This window comes from Protopterus annectens, chromosome 8.part0 (genome assembly GCF_019279795.1).
Source record: "Protopterus annectens isolate FY-2018-M chromosome 8.part0, PAN1.0, whole genome shotgun sequence".
Taxonomy (NCBI): domain Eukaryota; kingdom Metazoa; phylum Chordata; order Ceratodontiformes; family Protopteridae; genus Protopterus; species Protopterus annectens.
Genome location: NC_056741.1, coordinates 1,318,825,022 through 1,318,843,902, shown reverse-complemented (window position 1 = coordinate 1,318,843,902; position 18,881 = coordinate 1,318,825,022). Strand labels below are relative to the sequence as shown.

The window sequence follows — 18,881 nt, the reverse complement described above, 5'->3', positions numbered from 1 at the left end:
CTGCACTACCAGGCTATAACTCATTCCACACCTTTATGCCCTGAAACATGGACTGAAGCTCCAAAGGCAGTGGTGTCTCCATATTCATAAAGGATATGCACACCTCTAGACTAGTTGCCCAGCATAATGCATCTGAGATACTTCAGGTACAACTAACATTGGGTAAGACTGCAATCCAGGACATAGCCTGCTATAGGTCCCCAGCCATGTCACTCTACGTTCCTAAGCACCCTGGAATCTATCAAGGTCCAACCCGACACTCTCATACTAGGAGACTTCAAATACCCCTCCATCAACTGGGAAAACTACTCAAGCACCAATGCACTGGCCCAACTCTTCCTGGAATTCATCAGTTCCAATGCCCTGGACAAGCTCATTCCTACCCCCACTAGAGGAAGCAACATCCTTGACCTGGTTATTACTAATGTGGGCAACCATTGCTGTACACCAATAGTCAATTCCTCCCTGGTTAGATCCGACCACAAACTAATCACCACGGAAATCCACATCTCACTCACAACCCCCGCAAAGGTATCCACCATGAAAAACTTCTCCAAAGCTGACTTTGGACTCCTAAAAACAGAAGTGGCTACTTCACGGCACCCATGCCAATGGAAAACAGATTCATGACTGCCAAATCATACACCAATGCACTGTATGAACACATACATAAATGCATGGAATTAGCAATACCCAACAGAACCAAGATGCTCTCCTACAAAAAAAGGAAGTCAGTCTGTTGGTCCCCTGCCATTAATAAACTCTACAACAGAAGGAAGAAACTGTTGCAGAAAAAGGTGAAGTCTCAAGACTGGAAAAATTCCCTTATTAGCCTCAACAAAAAGTTGAGATCTCTCATCAAAACGTCCAAAGCCAGCTATGAAGGCAGAACTGCGACAGACACTAAAAACAACCACAGAGCCTTCTTTAGTTATATCAAGAATCTCCATGGCAATATCCAGATTTGCTTTGAGTTACTGCACAATGGTACATCCTATACTGAGCCAACAGATATTGCCAACATACTGACCGACAGATTCAGTGCCAACTTTAACCACCCCCAAAGGACCAATCTCAATACCGGAAGAATGCCAGGCACCCTGCATTACTGCAGCACAGGTTAAAGCTGCATTGTCTAAGGCAAAGAATACAGCTTCCACGTGACCCAACAATATCCCTGGCTGTGTTCTACATGAATTATGAAGTGAACTGGCACCACATCTGTGTGCTCTGTTTACTCACAGCCTCACCTCAGGCTTTGTCCCTACCAATCCCTCTCCATAAAGGAGGAGCGACTACAGACCCTGGAAATTATCGCCCCATTAGCCTAATGAGTCTGATATGTAAGGCTATGGAGCGCATCATCATGGACCTAATTAACAAGGATATAGGGAATCTCCAAACTCTTGATCTCACGCAATTTAGTTTTGTGAAAGGTAGATCATGCCTGCTCAACCTGGTTGACTTTGTTGAGTCAGTCACCAGAGCGGCGGATGAAGGTAAGGCAATTCATACAGCCTACCTCAATCTGGCCAAGGCCTTTGATACCGTTCCTCACTCAGGAATTATTGATAAACTCACCAAACTAGGCATCAACCCCTGTATCGTTAGGTGGGTTGCAAATTGGCTCACTGATAGAACCCACAGTGTGAAAGTAGCGAACTCCAAGTCAGACTGCCGACCAGTCACGAGTGGAGCCTGACAGGGATCGGTTCTGGGTCCTCTCCTGTTTGGCATCTACTTCCCAGAAGTCCAGGCCAACACAGAGGGACTCTGGCTGACCAAATTTGCAGACAACTGCAAGCTAGGAGCCATTATTAACTCCCCAAGTGATGCAGACATCCTACAGAAAGGCCTGACTGAGACCAATGACTGGTGTCGAAACCATGGCCTTAAGCTTAATGCCAAAAAATGTGTCATCATCCCCTTTGGGAAAAACTCAGTTCCCACCTATTACCACTTCGATGGGACCCCACTAAACACTGAAGGTGTTATAAGAGATCTGAGGACACAGGTTGACAGAAACCTCTCCTTCGACCATCTCATTGCCACTGTGGTCAGAAAGTCCTTCTGTGTGGCACATCTCATTACCAAGGATTTTGCATCCAGGAAGAAAGAGGTCATCATTTCTCTCTACTCTTCCCTTATTAGAGTATAATGCCCCATTTGGCATGTACCTCACTAGACACGTGCAACAGCTGGAGAGGCCACAAAAGTACCCCACAAAGAGTATCCTAGGCCTTAAACATGTGTCCTATATGGACAGACTTAAAAAACTCCAGCTATTCTATGTCTCATATCATCTACTAAGAGGCCATCTCTGCTTGACTTACAAAGCCATGCCTGACCCAGCTCTGTTAGAAATGCTACATCTAATGAAATCCCAATCCCTCTGCACCACACGCTCCAGAGACCTCAACCTCATTACCACAATCAACAGAACATGCTGGAGGGACAGGTTCATAACCCAGAGACTGCCCATGCTCTGGAATAGACATCCCATACAAGTCAAGCAGAACAGCTCACTAGCCCTCTTCAACAGAAGTCTTGATCAGTGGATGGGAAATAGAAAATTCACCCTGGCAATCACTCCAGTGGCTCTAATTGATAGAGGCACTGGGAACTAACGACGGGCAGCACAATGCCAGGGCACTTCTTTGGACTAGGCTTGTAAAGGCCCCAGAGCCATTAGCCTAGTACACACCTATGAATCTATGAATAAAAGATCCCTGGAACATTTAGAATATTTCTGAAAGGAACTCTGGAGAGGTACAAGCCACCATGGTGCCCTTACATAACGAAGGGACTGTGAAAGCATCCTTGGGCATTACAGACTAGCTACCTAGACCTCAGTAGTGGGAAAAGCATACAGCAGATTTTGAGGGAAAGGCTAACTAATTATTTGAAAGAAAACTACGTTTTGTGACTGCAAAAATGTGTCAAACTAACATGCAATGATCCAGTTCTACAACTAGATTATAGAGTAGGTCAGCAGAGGGTAATCTGACAGATATAGTTTACCTGAATTTCAGCAAGGCTTTAATTTTCATTCTACTCAGAAGGCTAATGGGAAGTTATGGGACTGGGTCAGAGAAAGACTGATACATGTGATAGAGAAATGTCTGGAAGTTAGATCAAATCAGAACGAACTGGCACCCCACCTAAGTACCATGTTCAATCATAGCCTCACCTCAGGCTTTGTGCCCACTGAATGGCGCACAGCAACGGTTATCCCACTCCACAAAGGGGGAGCCACCACGGACCCTGGGAACTACCGCCACATTAGCCTGATGAGCCTGGTCTGCAAGGCTATGGCATCATGGAACTTATAAACAATGACATTGATAATCTCCAAACTCTAGACCCTACCCAGTCCGGGTTTGTAAAATGCAGATCATGTCTCCTAAACCTGACAGACTTCTTTGAAGCGGTCACCAAAGCCGTAGATGAGGGTAAGGTGGTTCACACAGCCTATCTAGATCTTGCCAAGGCTTTCGACACCATCCCCCACTCTGGAATTATAGATAAACTCACTAAACTAGGTATAAATCCCTATGTCACAAGATGGGTTGCCAACTGGCTCACTGACAGAACCCACACTGTGAAAGCAGCAGACTCTAAATCCAACTTCAGACCAGTGACAAGTGGAGTACCACAGGGTTCAGTCCTAGGTCCTCTCCTGTTTGGTATCTACTTCTTTGAAGTACAGGCTAACACAGAATGTCTTTGGCTAACGAAGTTCGCAGATTACTGCAAACTAGGAGCCATAATCAAAACTCCTAACGATGTGGACATCCTACAAAAGGGCCTCACTGAGACAGATGCCTGGTGTCAAAGCCATGGCCTCAAGATTAATGCCAAAAAGTGCATTGTCATCCCTTTTGGTAAAAACTCTGTACCCATGAACTACCACATAGGCAGTAGTCTACTTAACACTGAAAGTGTGGATAAGAGACCTTGGGACACAGGTGGACAGTAGTCTCTCCTTTGATAATCACATCACCACAGTAGTCAGGAAATCCTTCTACATGGCACACCTCATCACAAAAGGTTTCTCATCCAGGAAAAAAGAGGTCATTGTTCCCCTCTACTCATCACTCAATAGACCCATTATAGAGTACAACGCCCCTTTTGGTTTGTACCTCACAAGACATCTACAACAACTGGAAAGGCCGCAGAAATACCTCACAAAGAGGATTACCGGCCTCAAACAGATGCCCTACGCAGACAGTCTCAAAAAACTCCAGCTTTACTCTGTCGCATATCGCCTACTCAGAGGCAATCTCTGCCTAACATATAAAGCTATGTCAAACCCAGAGCTGTAGGACATGCTCCAGTTAAAGAAATCCCAATCCCTCTGAGATACACGCTCTAGGGACCTATACCTTGACACCACAATAAACAGAACATGCTAGAGGGATAGATTCCTGTCCCAGAGGCTTCCCATATTCTGGAACAAACTACCTATCTGTATCAAACAAAGCTCCTCATTAGCACTCTTCAAGAAAAATCTTGATGATTGGATGGGAGATAGGAAATTCACCCTGGTGATCACTTCTGTGGCTCTGCTTGACAGGGGCACAGGAAAATAATTTTCTTGGGTGGCAAAAGCCAGGGTACTGTTTGGCTAGGCTTATATAGGCCCTAGGGCCAATAGCCTAGTACCTACCTATGAACCTATGATGGGAAGGAATTTGCTATGTAAAGAAAAGGACATGAATTGTTCTGTAATGTGGGTGGACCTGCTCTTTTCAGTATTTGTGTGTCAGACATAAGCATAAAGGTGAAGAACAGATTGAACCTATGTGTGGATGACATCAGACTGAGGGTTAACAGTGCAGGATGAGAAGGTAGCATGAAAAGTAATTTTAGGGCACACAACATGAGCTGAGAAATGGCGCATGATTTCTGATATCAGCATATGCAAGATGTTCCAATCTGGAAAGCAATAATCCAGAAAATTAGCATGAGATATGAGGCAATCAGAGTTCAGTCTACTGGCCAGAAAAGAAGAACTGGGGGTAATAGTCACTGTGGCAGTGAGTCACCAGGACAAATCAAAGAAGTAATACACAAGGCCAAAGGAATGTTGGGGTGTATAACAAAATTAATAGACTCCTGGGACAGAGAATTGATGCTAGAAACCACTGGTGAATTTACAACTGAAGTACTATGTCCATTTGTGGTGACCATACAGGAAAAGGTGCACAAACAAAACTGACAGAGCATGAATAGGAAGCGTCTAACAGGTTGGCTACTTAAATAAAGGGAATGGTGTATGAGGAGATGCTAGACAACCTGGGTTTTTAATTTACTGCAGATGACATGATATGGTTTCACAAAACTGTAAAGGAGAGGACATTATCTACATCTAGAAGGGAGTAGCTTTTGTTCATATGTATGAAAACCCTTCTTGTAAAGGGCTGTGGATAGCTGGAACTAGCTTCTGGAAGGGGGAGAGGTCAGAACATATCCATTGACTTATTTAAGACAGACTGAGAATTTTTATTTCTGTGTTTGTTCATCCATTTGCCTGTTAATTGGAGAAGTGAACTGGTCCTTCTGAAGTTTTTACAGCTACAAGCCAGGCCAGAGGTCATAAGCAGAGCATGGTTAAATGCAACAGGCACACACACACACACACACACACACACACACACACACACACACACACACACACACACACACACACACACACACACACACACACACACAGTTAGTGACAAGTAATTAGAATGGAACCCTAGACCTTGAAGATGCAAGACAAAGATCTTTTCTCTTTGCACTAAGCCACTACACTGTCCAAAAGACAGAAATGAAGAAACAGGTGGAATGAGAGAGTAGGATGCTAGCTGTAATAACTGGACAGATGAAATAGACCTTATTCCTCTAGTAGTATCTATCTACATATGCACTGTAATGGTGATATAACATACAGTGGTATTTGTGGTATGGCCTTGAATGGGTTGGTATGGTATGGAGAGCAGAACTATACAGATAGTATTGTATTGTGCTATATGATACAGCATGTCACAAGAGTAAGTATAGCATAGTATGCAACTATACAGATACCTGAAAAAGCTGACAAGCCTCATTTGTATACTTAACAGATAGACATATGGGCATATGTTACAGTTACTTTGTGGTATGGAGCTGAGAATACTCTATTAGTATATAAAGATACTATACTTAAAATACTGCGCTGTTTTCACACTATTTTATGTGTGGTACACAGTGATGTGGGATGGTGTAGTATAGTGCATCAAAACACTGCACAGGTAACACTGTATGATAAACATGATTGGTGATTTAGAGAACAGGCTGTTATATTTCTCAACCCCCCCCCAATCAGAGGTGTAAAAAAATGATGTGCCACACATTCTATGTCGGTGTGAAAACACCACATCTGTATAGGAAGTTATCAGATGTCAATGTCATATAAGACTGCAGCTTGCACCTAGAAAAATATGCTACTAGAGTTATGCTTAATTGAGACCTACTATAAAATTCAATTCAAATAGAAAATACTACCCAGCTTTGCTGCCTATCATAGTTTTTGTACTCTTAAATCACTTACAAGATGAATATTTGCCCAATTCCTAAATGTACTATGCGTACCTATTTGAACCAAAATGTACTCTGTACTTTACTATGCACCCTGTATAATGTATCTGTCTGTTACATATGCTCACTATGTATTGTTATACTTGATCCTAAACTGTATTATGTACTATGTGCTCTATCCATCCTGCATTTTCTCCTCAGGCCTCTGCTGAAAATGGACTGTTGCTCAATTGAGCTAGCCTGGTTAATAAATGGAATAGATAAATGAAAATAAATATGAAAAATATGAAGATAAACAAATAAGTAAATAAAAATTCAAAAACTGGGAAAGGAAAATATTGTTAAGCTTAAAATAGTACAGCTGTGTTAAGTTGAACTTACCTTAACAGTAGATGTTCGAATGATCACTGCTGCAGTATCCTTAGCTATATGGGTTATATCCTGCCAAAGATACAATAGCTGGACAGCTTTCAAAACTTTAAGAACTGTCCATGCTCCCAAACTGTCAGAGCTTTCCTGCCAGCAGAGAGAGGGAGGCTGAACCCTGAAAGGACAATGCTAAGAATAACAAAAAAAAAATAAATAAATGTCCATACCTTGGCATAAAAAACAAGGGAGGGCGGAGTGAGGAAGCAGCTCCTGAAGCACTGATCATCTGAACATCTACTGTTAGGGTAAGTTTAACTGTACTTTGTTCTTCATACTGATCACTGCTGCAGTAGCCTAAGACATATGAGTAGGGATCTAGGACTTTGATTGAAAGATCAAAAGCCCGAATCCATTACCACCGAACACACTTTAACGAAAGCGCTTTCATCGAAAAAGCGCTTTCGTTAAAGTATGTTAAAAAAAACAAAAAAAACAAAATCTACTTGAATGCAGGGGGCAAGCCCCCCTGCACCCCCCCATGTGGGAGGCTGCACCCCCCCACTTTAATATTCTCACTCCGAGGTCGCACTACAGTGGGGAAAAGGGAATTTTCCCTTACCGCACCGTAGTACGACCGGAACAACAAGCATACTTATGCGAAAGTGCTGCTTCGGTGAACAGCACTTTCGTGCAAGTATGCTCACCAAATTGGGATTCGGTGAAAGATGCAGTCGAGCATCTGTACGGATCCCATGAGTAGATTACCATAGCTAACTATATTTGGGAGGAGGAAGGAGAAGGGTCCAGGAGCCTATGGAGAATGGTCCTAGCAAAACTTGATATAGACCTAGAGAAGGAATCAAGCTTATAGTGCTTTGTAAAAATAAGTACAGAGGACCAACTAGCAGCTTGTAGAACACTTCAGGAATCCAACCCTTTCCAAAAATCCATAGATGAAGTCAAGGCGCTGGTACATTGGGCCTTGATCCTACCTGGAATAGATTTGTTATGGTGACTATAACAAAAGGTAATAGCAATAAGTTTTGCATCAATATGCATTTTCTGGAGAACATTTGGAAATAGTCTATTTTGACACAGGCTGTCCCTTCTATTTACCTTCACAAGAAATGAACAATTAAGCTAGTCAAAATAGGGCGATGACGAGCTGTGTACCCCAGGGATCGGTCTTGGGGCCTCTGTTGTTTAGGATATACTTTTCTGAGGTGCAGGCCAAAACCAGTGGGCTATGGCTGACCAATTTTGCAGATGACTGCAAGATGGGTGCTGTCATCAATTCCCCTAGTGATGTGGACATCCTCCAAGAGGGCCTCACCCAAACAAACGACTGGAGCCAGAAACATGGCCTCAAACTGAATGCCAAAAAAAATACATTATCATCCTCTTTGGGGAGAGTGACGTCCCCATAAATTATCCCATTAATAACAAGGTCCTAAGCACGCAATCAGTCGTGAGGGACTTGGGCACCCAGGTTGATAACAAACTGACTTTTGACCACCATAATGCCTCCGTTGTATGGAAAGCTTTCTACATGGCCCACCTCATTAGTAACAGTATCTCATCCAGGGACAAGGAGGTCATAACACCCCTGTATTCTTCCCTTATAAGACCCATTACTGAGTACAATGTCCTTTTTGGCATTCACATTACAATGCACATGCAGCAGCTGGAGAGACCACAGAGGTTTCTCACCAGGAGAATCCGGGTTCTCAGACATCTACCCTACACAGATAGACTGAGTAGAGGAACAGGGCCTTTAGCCTCATACAGACTCCTCAGAGGTGATCTCTGTCTGGCATACAAAGCAATCTCTGACCCTGTCTTGATGGGACTGCTGCATATCTGCATGTCAAGCTCCGCTTGAATAACCCACATGCGTGACCTCAGCTTGGTCTGTGACATCAATAGGACTTGTTGTCGGGACAGATTTGTGTCCCAGAGACTCCCCCTTCTGTGGAACAGACTCCCTTTTCACGTCAAGCAGAGTACCTTATTAATCCTTTTTAAACGCAACCTGGATAACTAGACAGGGAACAGAAAATACACCCCTGGGATTCCACCTGTGTCCCTGCTGGACAGCGGCATTGAGTGCTGACTTGTCAGAACATGTGCTAAATTCTTGGTTAGGCTTGTAAGGACCTCAGGGCAACTAGCCTAGTAACTTCTTATGATCCTATAATCCTATGAATCTGAAGATCTGAAAGATTTAATTCTGTCATGATAGCACGTGTGTTGACTGTGGACATAAAAGGTAATGAGTACCCTTTCTGCCTCATTTTTAGGTTCAGGAAAGAAAATGGGAAGATGGATAGTGTGGCTGAAAGTAAACTCAGATACTACTTTAGGCATAAAAGAAGGATTGGTTCTCAAAGAAACTGTTCCTGTGTTAAATGAGGTAGGGTTGACTCACCATAAGAGCTTGCAACTCAGATGCCCTTCTTCCAGCGGTCAGAACAATCAGTAAAATTGTTTTTCATGTTAAGAACCTCATGTCAGCCAGACTATTCGGTTCAAATGGAACAAGTGTTAGCTTCTCTAACACAAAATTAAGATTCCAAGGAGGAGCCATCAGTCTACATGGAAGTCTCTTATGCAAAACCCCTTTCAAGAACATTCTGTCATGAGACTGCCTTGAAAGAAGAGACATGGGCAGACATGCTGAAATGGCCAATAAATAAACCTTGACAGAGGAAAAGGAAAGGCTGTAGGATAGTAACTCACACAAATAGTGTAAAACCAGACAACAACTAGCTCTGAATGGGTGCTGGTTATTTTTTGGTACCTTTTCCATTTGCAAATGTATGATTTTCTAGTAGCAGGCTTTCTTGTCTCCATTAGTACCTGCTGCACATCCTGAGAAAACAGGTGCCTCAAAGGAATTAAGACACTATCATCCAAGTAGTCAACTGAAAATGTATTTATTTAACATTTGTTTACGGGGAAAGTCCAACTGGGACAGAGCTCATTTTCAGTGGAGGCCCGGGGAGAAATGCTCCAGACGCATGTCTTTAGAATGTGGGAGGAAACCAGAGCACATGAAGGAAACCCACATGAATGCAGGGAGGAAATGCAGACTCCACACAGAAGGCACCCCAGCCAAGAACTGAACTGGGGAACCAACCTCTTGCAGTGAGTCAATGACGCCAACTGCTGCACCACTGTGTCACCCAAATTATGTTTGATGTCAGGGTGTATAAAGCACTCCTGTTCTTCTGTGAGTAAATCCATTCTGTGAGGAAGCTTGTGGTAATTGCCTCTGGCCATTTCCAAAAGAAGGGAGGGCCACTGTTGCCTGGGCAAGAAGGAGTCACCACAATGATCTTGGGGGAATCTTCAGAAATATGTTGGATATTTGTGGAAAGGGGGAAAAGACATACAGAAACATTCCTGTCCAAAGAAAAGAAAATGCAATGGTCTTCCAGGCCTTCTTGCATGGAGTCATGGGACAGAATTTTGCCAGTTGAGTGTTCAGACAGGACCCAAAGAGATCTACACTTTAAGAACTCCACAGAGATAAAATCCTGGAAGACCCCCAATCTAGTTACCATTTGTGAGGGTCTGTCCTGGTCCTGCTCAGCGTGTCTGACACACAAGTTTGCTCTGACAGAATGTAGGATGCCTGTAGAGTGAGACTGTGCTGTGAAGCTATACCCAAGCTAACATGGCTAGTCTTCATAGGTGGTTCAACCTGTTTCCCCTTTGCTTGTTGATGTACCACATGACTGTGGTACTGCCTGTAATCCCTTGAAGGGGTCCCGGGGAACCAAAGCTGGTTCAGAGAGTTGAGTGTCTTGATCAGGGCAAGCATCTCCTTGATATTTAAGCATACCTCTAACCTGTCCAGATTTCTGCAGAACATCCAGATTTTTTCCTCATACGATTTGTGGTTTTCTGGCAAATTACTGAGATGATCTAATTTGAAGTCACTAAATAATGACATAAATTCAAGTTTCAAATGTCATATCCTTTAGAAAACTGCATGCTAACAGAAATTCTGTTACTCTAGCAACTTTCTAAATTTATGGATGTCACAGTGGTGCAGCAGTAGCATTGTCGCCTCACAACAAGAGGTTGTCTGGTTTGATTTTCAGCTCGGGTGCCTTCATTGTGGAGTCTGCATGTCCTCCCTGCATTCGTGTGGGTTTCCTCTGGGTGCTCCGGTTTCCTCCCATGTTTCAAAGACGTGTCTGGAATGTTTTCCCCTGGGCCTCTGCTGAAAATTGGCTTTGTTCCAAGTCAGACTTCCCTAGTAAACAAATGTTACATACATACATACATACATAAACAAATAAAGAGCAATATTTGCAATTTGTTTCTATTTTGGGGCCTTTGTCCCCCCATTATGTCAGGCTTTGGCCAGATTTTGTGTGCTAAAAGGCTAAGGGGCATGTATTTATGTGCTTGCATCTGTCCTTGGTGTCCTACACTCCCCTGCAATTTCATCATTCAGAAAACTGATCCGCAAGCAAAGTCTGAAGCATCTGTGGTGACTTGACTGCTTTGGAGCGGGGATGGAGAAGGGGAGATCTGGACTGAAAGGATATCTGTTGTCTCCAGCAAAATATTTCTCTTCTGACAAACCCCAGTACTGGGATCTAAAAAGATAAATGGTGTTGATGCTGGGACCAAACAGATTTCAGACACCACTGTATCTTTCTCAGGTAGTGTCTTGCCAGAGGTATCATGAGAATCATAGGTGCTACTCGACCCAAAATCCTAAGGTATTCCCTTGCAGTGATCGAAGTCTAAGTGAAAAACCTTAGAAACAGATCTAATTTTCCTGTGGAAGAAAGGCTGTTTGAACTGACGTGTCTAGGTGACATCCCAGGAACACAATCCTGTGTAAGGGAATCAAGACTTTTGATTGTTCTCTTGGAATTCCAGCTGGTGCACGAGATCTCTTACCCAAGAGAGACTACTGGCATTTTGAAAAAAGACTCTGCAAAGATAAGTAAGTTGTCTAACTATGGAAAACTGTGGATACCCTGTAGCCTGCAGTGAGCTATAATTGGAGCCAGACACTTTCTTGATGCAGTGGATAGTCCAAAGGGTAAGACAGAGAACTGATAATGTGATTCAGATACAGAAAACCTTAAACGATCCCTGAAGTCTAGATGAATAGGGATGTGATGGTATGCATCTTTTAAGTATAGTGTTACCATATTTTTGGCACTAATATCCTTGAATAAAACCCCTTCCTCACCTGGGAAGGAGGGACTTTTCTATTATTCCTTGGGACAGCATGTGATGAAGAACACAAGGAAACAAAAAAGTCTGATCTACAGGATGAGGAATGACCCCCTAGAAAGAAGGAATTTCCTACCACTGCCATCTGTAACCCTGATGAATGATGTTCAGAACCCAATTGTCTGAAACAATTTGTTGTCAAAAAGAAAAATGGAGACTCAGACTTTCTGGAAGAGAATAGGGGCCAGGGTGGGATGGGGTCACAAGACCTCTTGAATAGTCATTCAGATGTGTTGGACTGTCAAAGGGAGGTTGACACTTTTTTTTTTGGAACACCCTTGTTACTTCTTAAACATCTGTTAGAATTCTGTTGAGATTATTTGTTCTGTTTTTTTGCCATAATTGGATGAGGAGAAATAAAATCCCTTGGACAATTTGGAAAAGGAAGGCTGAAAATTAGAGATATCCTAGATAAGATTGTCCCTTTCATCACATTTTTGATCACTTCTGCAGCAGAGGGTCCAAGCACAAAATCTCTGCGTAAGGGAGAAATTAAAATGTCATTTTTTAAATCATCTAGGAGATTCTGAGAATGCAGCCAAGCAAACTTCCTTAAACCAGTACCAGTGGTCACAGCCCTGGAGGAAGTATCAAGTAAATCATATACACACTGCAAACAATGAGTAGTGACTTGTGCATTAGAAGAAAGTAAGTTATTTAAAGTAGTTGTTCTTCACAAGAAGAAAGTGCAGACAAAACATTCCTCAAACTTCCACAATCCGTCAGAACAAACTTTAACATATGAGCCTGACAATTTAAAATTCTGAAATTCAAAGTTGCAGAAGTATTTACTTTTCACCCCATAACTATCAATAAATTTAGCACACTTATTAAAGTATGATTGGAATTAACTAAATGCTTAGCAGCAGTGGAGTCAACTAAGGCTACAGCTGCTGGGCCATGTTTGGAAATAGTATATAAACATTTAAAAGACTGAGAAACTATACATTTAGCTGCCTTTTAGGGACAGCTGGCTATCAGGAAAATTGTAGGCAGTAACACACACATCCTCTAAAACACACAGGACAAGAAGAATAGATGTAGGTTCTGGAAAGTCCTTCTGTAACAACTCATACTACTTTCTGAGGGACTGAGAAACATCGGTGTACTCCCATTGAAAACACTGGGACACTCTAGCAATAGCATCAGAGAAACAGGACACCCCAGAGGAAGAATCAGAAACGACTTCTCTTCTGAATCAGTCTGAATCAGAAATCCTAGTACAAAACCTTGAATTGTCCCTGCGTCTTCTTCCTGTTTAGGTCCAAAATCTTGAATCTCTTCAGGAAGAGAGACACCCCTCTGTTACCGGAAACTACTCTACAAGAGGAATTGATAGCCTAAATTAAACCTCGAGCCAGTCCCAGTAAACTACTCCTATACAAAAAACTGGAAAAGGAGTAGATACAGGTTTGGTTTTCTGACTCTTTTTGACAGGCAAAATGGGGCCAACCATGTTATTAATGGAAGACGCTACTTCCCCAGGAATGGGTATATCATTCTGATATAAACAGGGAAACTTTCCTTGATCCCTCTCCCTGGATCGACAAAAGTGGCTCTCACTTGCCCACTGAGGGGACTCCAACAACTGCAGAGGATGTGGTAACCCCCAGTCCATAGTAGCTGTGGGTGATACACCAGAAGGAATTGGGGGTAAAAGATAAGTGGTCTGAGATACAACAAACGGCCACAGCAGAGTCTCCCACCTGGGGCTAAGGAAATTTGCTAGCCTGCTGGGGTGACAAAGGCTGTTTGCTTAACTTCTTCTTTTTGTGGCTGCAAAAAGGATCAACAGTGGGACTGACAACCTGCTTCACGGTGAAGCCGAAAATGGTGCCTCTTTCCTGGGGAAGACAAGCAGCAAATGCCGGTAAAACTATGGTCCACGGAAGTTACTTTTTTGACAGAACAAAAAAACAGTAAAAATCACTTTCAAACATTATGGCAGCCCCACAATGGAAAAGTAAACACAATTTCTCCACAGAAAATATGTTACCATTTAGTTTACACTACTTTAAAACAGACAGAAAAAAATGAGTGCTCCCTGAAAAGCATGTTACAGTCTTGAGATAGACTGCTAAAACACAACAATTTAAATTTAAAATAACCTTCATGAAGAGGAAAGTAATAAAACATTAGTAAATATAAAAAAAAAAAAATGGAAGTTTTTCCCCAAGGGAAACTTATCTGCCTAACAAAGGAAAGCAACAAGCCAACCACTGATCCTCAAAAGCCTCAGAGGAGCATGCTCTTCTGCAGCAATAAAGCTTTTAAGGCTTTGTGCTCAAACCTGTCTTTTAGTCAGCTCATCTCAAGGGGTTGCAGTGGTGGTGCAGCAGTTAGCATTGCTGCCTTACAGCAAGAGGTTTTCCAGTTCGATTCTCGGCTGGGGTGCCTTCTGTGTGGAGTCTGCATGTCCTCCCTGCGGTTGCATGGGTTTCCTGTGGGTGCTCCAGTTTCCTCCCACATCCCAAAGACATGCTGTAGGTGGATTGGACAGTCTAAATTTTCCCTAGATGTGAGTTTGTGGATGTGTGTGCCTTCTGTGGAAGGTTGGGCGCTGGGCTGGCAACTTGAAACTGTAAAACTCTACTACCAATCGTTCTGCGGACTGGTGTTCTGCTGGGGCGACCTCTAACTGGGAAAAGCTGAAAGAAGAAGGAGAAGTCACCTCATCTCACGCTGTTCGACAGTTTCGCTGTGTGGAAGGTGCCCTGTAGCTTTAGAAGCTGGTAACTTGTTAGATCCTTGGCGGAAGGTGTCCTGTAGCTTTGGAAGCTGGTAAGTTGTTATATCCTTGGCAGGACATAACCCAAATAGTTAAGGCTACTGCAGCAGTGATCAATAAGAAGAGCATCAATTATATATCTGTATGGTTTAGTAAAGGAACCAAGGTAGCCATTGTTCTACTGTATTCAGCATTCATCAGACCTATCACTAAGTACAATGCTCACTTTGGCATGTACCTAACCAGGCATTTCCAACAATTGGAACGTCCACAGAAGTTCTTCACTAAAAGAATACAGAGAGCAACTTAAATGTCCTATGCAGACCACCTCAAGGCCCTATCCCTGTACTCTATCTCCTACAGGCTGTTGAGGGGTGAACTATGCCTGGCGTACAGGGCATTGTCAGACCCCACTGTGATGGACCTCCTGCATATCCACTAAACAAACAGCACCAGAATGACTCATTCTAAAGACTAAAGCCCTGCCTGTGATATACATTGGACCTGTTGGAGAGGTAGGTATGTATCCCAGAGACTACCCCATCTCTAGAATAGGCTCCCCATCCATATGAAGCAGAGTTCCTCCCTAACCCAATTCAAATGTAACTTGGACAATTGGATGGGTAACAGGAAATTCATCCATGGTTTGGCACCTATGTCTCTAATGGACACAGGCAACCTGTAAATGGTTCATCTCCCAGGCCTCTGCTTGTAAAAGTCTCATCTCCCAAGCCCCTACTTACACTTATCTAGGGTACCAGAACTTGTCAGAGACTTAGGATGCATGGCTAGGCTTAAAAAGTCCCTTGTGGTTGTTAGCCTAGTAAACACCTATGAATCTATGAAATGATTTTAAAAATAATGTACATTTTCACTTTAGCTGGTAAGCCAAAGTGACAGAAGTTTTTTTATTAAACTTAGGTCATCTTTTATAATAGAATATTTTTTTTGGGTAGTGGTAACTTACTAATCTGTATTACTTGGATGCTTCAAAAAACAAAATGGATGTTGGGAGTTTATCAGTGTTTTTTAGTTTCTTGAGACACATGGTCGGCATAGAGGAAACAGCAGTATATCACTTGTTTAAGGTATGACATAAGTGGGGAAATGCACTATATACCCTGATGGAAGATATGCTGGGTGGGGATGGGAGAAATCCCTCTTTGATAAGGGCTGTTTGGTTGACAGGGTGTGAGAAGCAACTCTGGATACACTGCTTTGGTGATGTCTTTTGAGCACAACAGGGTGAAAGAAAATCCAGACAGCAAACAGGGTAATTGGAGTACAGATAGCTCTATCATTTCATGAGAGGCATACCATATTGATCTGTAAAATAAGGTCATATTTTTGACTATTAGCAATAACATGTGATATACCATCTATGTTTAATGGTCTATGATTCTTATGAGATTAAAAATTTACATATTCCATTAAAGTGCATGTGACACAGTGCTGCATTCTGAGATACAGGATGTACTTCCTGATTTTGTGTGGCACAGGGTTCCATGATTTGTCACAGCATTTATAACACCAGCACAATGCAGAACAGTGGATATTATAGTATGTGAGGCACTACAAATTTACAAACAAAATAACTTGTAGGAGTTGTGAACCCGAAACAATGTATACCCCTCCCTGAAAAACATGTCTACACTCTAATAATGTTAAATTACAATTACAAATCCTCATTATGAATATCAAACTATAAAGTCTGGTACAAAAATCGGTCATCTTAAATTATTGCACTTCACACATTTATGGATAAATGAGATAGATGTTATACTTTCCTTCTTCCAGGCACATTAATGTACATATAATCCAGGAGAATACAGCCCTGCTTTATTAATCAATCTTTTTCATTAATTAAAAATCCCTTTCTTTACAATATGGGAAACAACTCTTACACTAACACCTTAGACACCAGCTCACTTCTCAGTTTACGAAAACAATGGTAAACAGAACCCATTATGACTTTCCTTCCTTCAAATGTGTGAGTGTTTGTTGCCAGGAAATTTAAACTAATCCATAATAAAGCAAACCTTCTACATGATCGTGTAGTTCTACAGATTAGTAGCAGGGCCTGGTAATGTACTACATACACTAAAGGCCACTTCTCTGAGCAAAGAATAACAGGGATGGAATGACAGCATATATAAAACCAGAGTGCAATCAAAAGGCCTACCGTCAGCGTTCCAAAACAATTCAACATATGCAAATAAAAGAGCTCTCCATGCAGTTTCAACTTCACAGAAAAACACTGCCTTCCTTCTTAACAATACCTTTCTTCTAAAATATGCCTACTTACTATCAACAATATGCCACAAAGGAGTGCTACATGACCATCGTTTTTCCTGAAGCAGAATATAAACAACTGCGTCTGAAGCCTTTTAAGTAATACTGCCTTTCTTACCAGTATAACAGCTCTCTGCCTTGTTCAGTTGTTGTCTGCACCAGTGATTGCTACACTTCAAGATGAGTTCCTTGCTCTGTGTTGACTCCACCCCTTAAAGGGATAACACTATAGTTAACCACTTTATGTTATGACTGTGTTCTCTGTCACACTTAGATGTATTCATTTAATAATTTACTTTTCTTAGCTGTATAGACTCTGAAAGAGATTCAGTAGTCTCCTTATCATTTAGGATGTGAGAGCAAAAATAAACGGTTTTGTTTAACTTTTCAAATGGTCATGCTAACCTGTGCTATGACCCTGAAATACTGGAGCACTTACAGCTATATAGCATGTGATTGAAGAGTGATATATTTCATCCCAGGGCTACAGCTCTCATTAGCTCCCAGGGTTACAGGTCTAATTATCAGCTTTTATATCTGATCTCTACGAAATAGTGCCAGATAAATTAAATGACTTGGCCATAGTCATGCAGTGGGCAACCAGGGCATACAGTTAATTGCAAAACATGGTTTGTTGTTTTCATCTGCTATACAACATTGCAATCTTTCTTTCCACATCTCAGAAGTTAAAGGATGTTTAAAATATTACTTCATCATTTTTGTTTGTTGGTTTGTTTAAATGAGCAGAAGTCTTATTTTACATTGATCACTAGAAGCACTTTTTGAGCTTTTATCAGCTGTTCAGTGTAGTGAACAATTAGACTTATCTCATGTGCAGATGTAACATATTAAGAGAATGCAATTCTAATTTTTACACCACAGTGCCACCCACTGGACTCCCATAAAAAAGCTGACATCACTGTCATTGAAGATAATGGGGAGTATATTGGCTCAATGGTTTAGGTTTCTGCCTTACAGTGGTAGTATACAGCGGTAGTATCCAAGCTCAGTGCTGACCTCTGGTTATTGCTGACTTTGTAGATTCCCTTCTGGTATCTGTGTTCTTCTATTCTCTTCTTTTCTTCCACTTTACATACAAACTTGCTTGATTGTTCCTTAAACATATGAGGAAACTTCCGTGTGTGGAAGATCTGATTCCGTAGAGTTCAGGAGCCTAATAAAAACCATACTGTGGTAGAAATACTTTCTTTAAAAACTTTCCACAGTAAAAATCCACTAATGAAAGTAGGGAAGCCCAAGCTAGTTCAAGTCGAATCTTCTTTATAAAAAACACACAAACAAGCGATCCAAACAGTAGATGAAAAAACAAAGTGTAGAAATTCATCATTCCAAGCATGGGAGTGAAATATGTGTTGTAAAAGATAATTAACATGTTTACTTGCTAAAGACCCCTTCCCCCATACACCAGTGTGATATTTGACACAGTGCTGCCCTACTTCAAGCTCTGTGATTCCAGGATATGTTAAAGGGACAATCCCAGGGATTTTTTGTTTTGATTCAGCCTTTGTTTACATTTTGGGTTTGCCTTGCTGAGCATGCTCACTTTTGGCTGAGGGGGTTGGGGGAAGATTGCGAAGGAAGGTGTTAGCCAAATTCCATCTCAAATTGCAGTTCTACTGACGACAGTCTCAATGTCTCCCAT

At 42.0% G+C, this 18,881-nt stretch overlaps 1 protein-coding gene across 2 annotated transcripts in view; it reads right to left on the bottom strand.

The window, feature by feature from the left end:
* LOC122809384 (immunity-related GTPase family Q protein-like) overlaps positions 1 to 17,417 on the bottom strand; it is a 105,865-nt gene extending 88,448 nt beyond the window's left edge. The window contains exon 1 of one of the 2 annotated variants that reach the window (XM_044080843.1): positions 17,337 to 17,417. The gene's annotated coding sequence lies outside the window, so the exon portion shown is untranslated. The other variant, XM_044080844.1, reaches the window with a different exon arrangement.
* Positions 17,418 to 18,881: the final 1,464 nt, after the last annotated feature.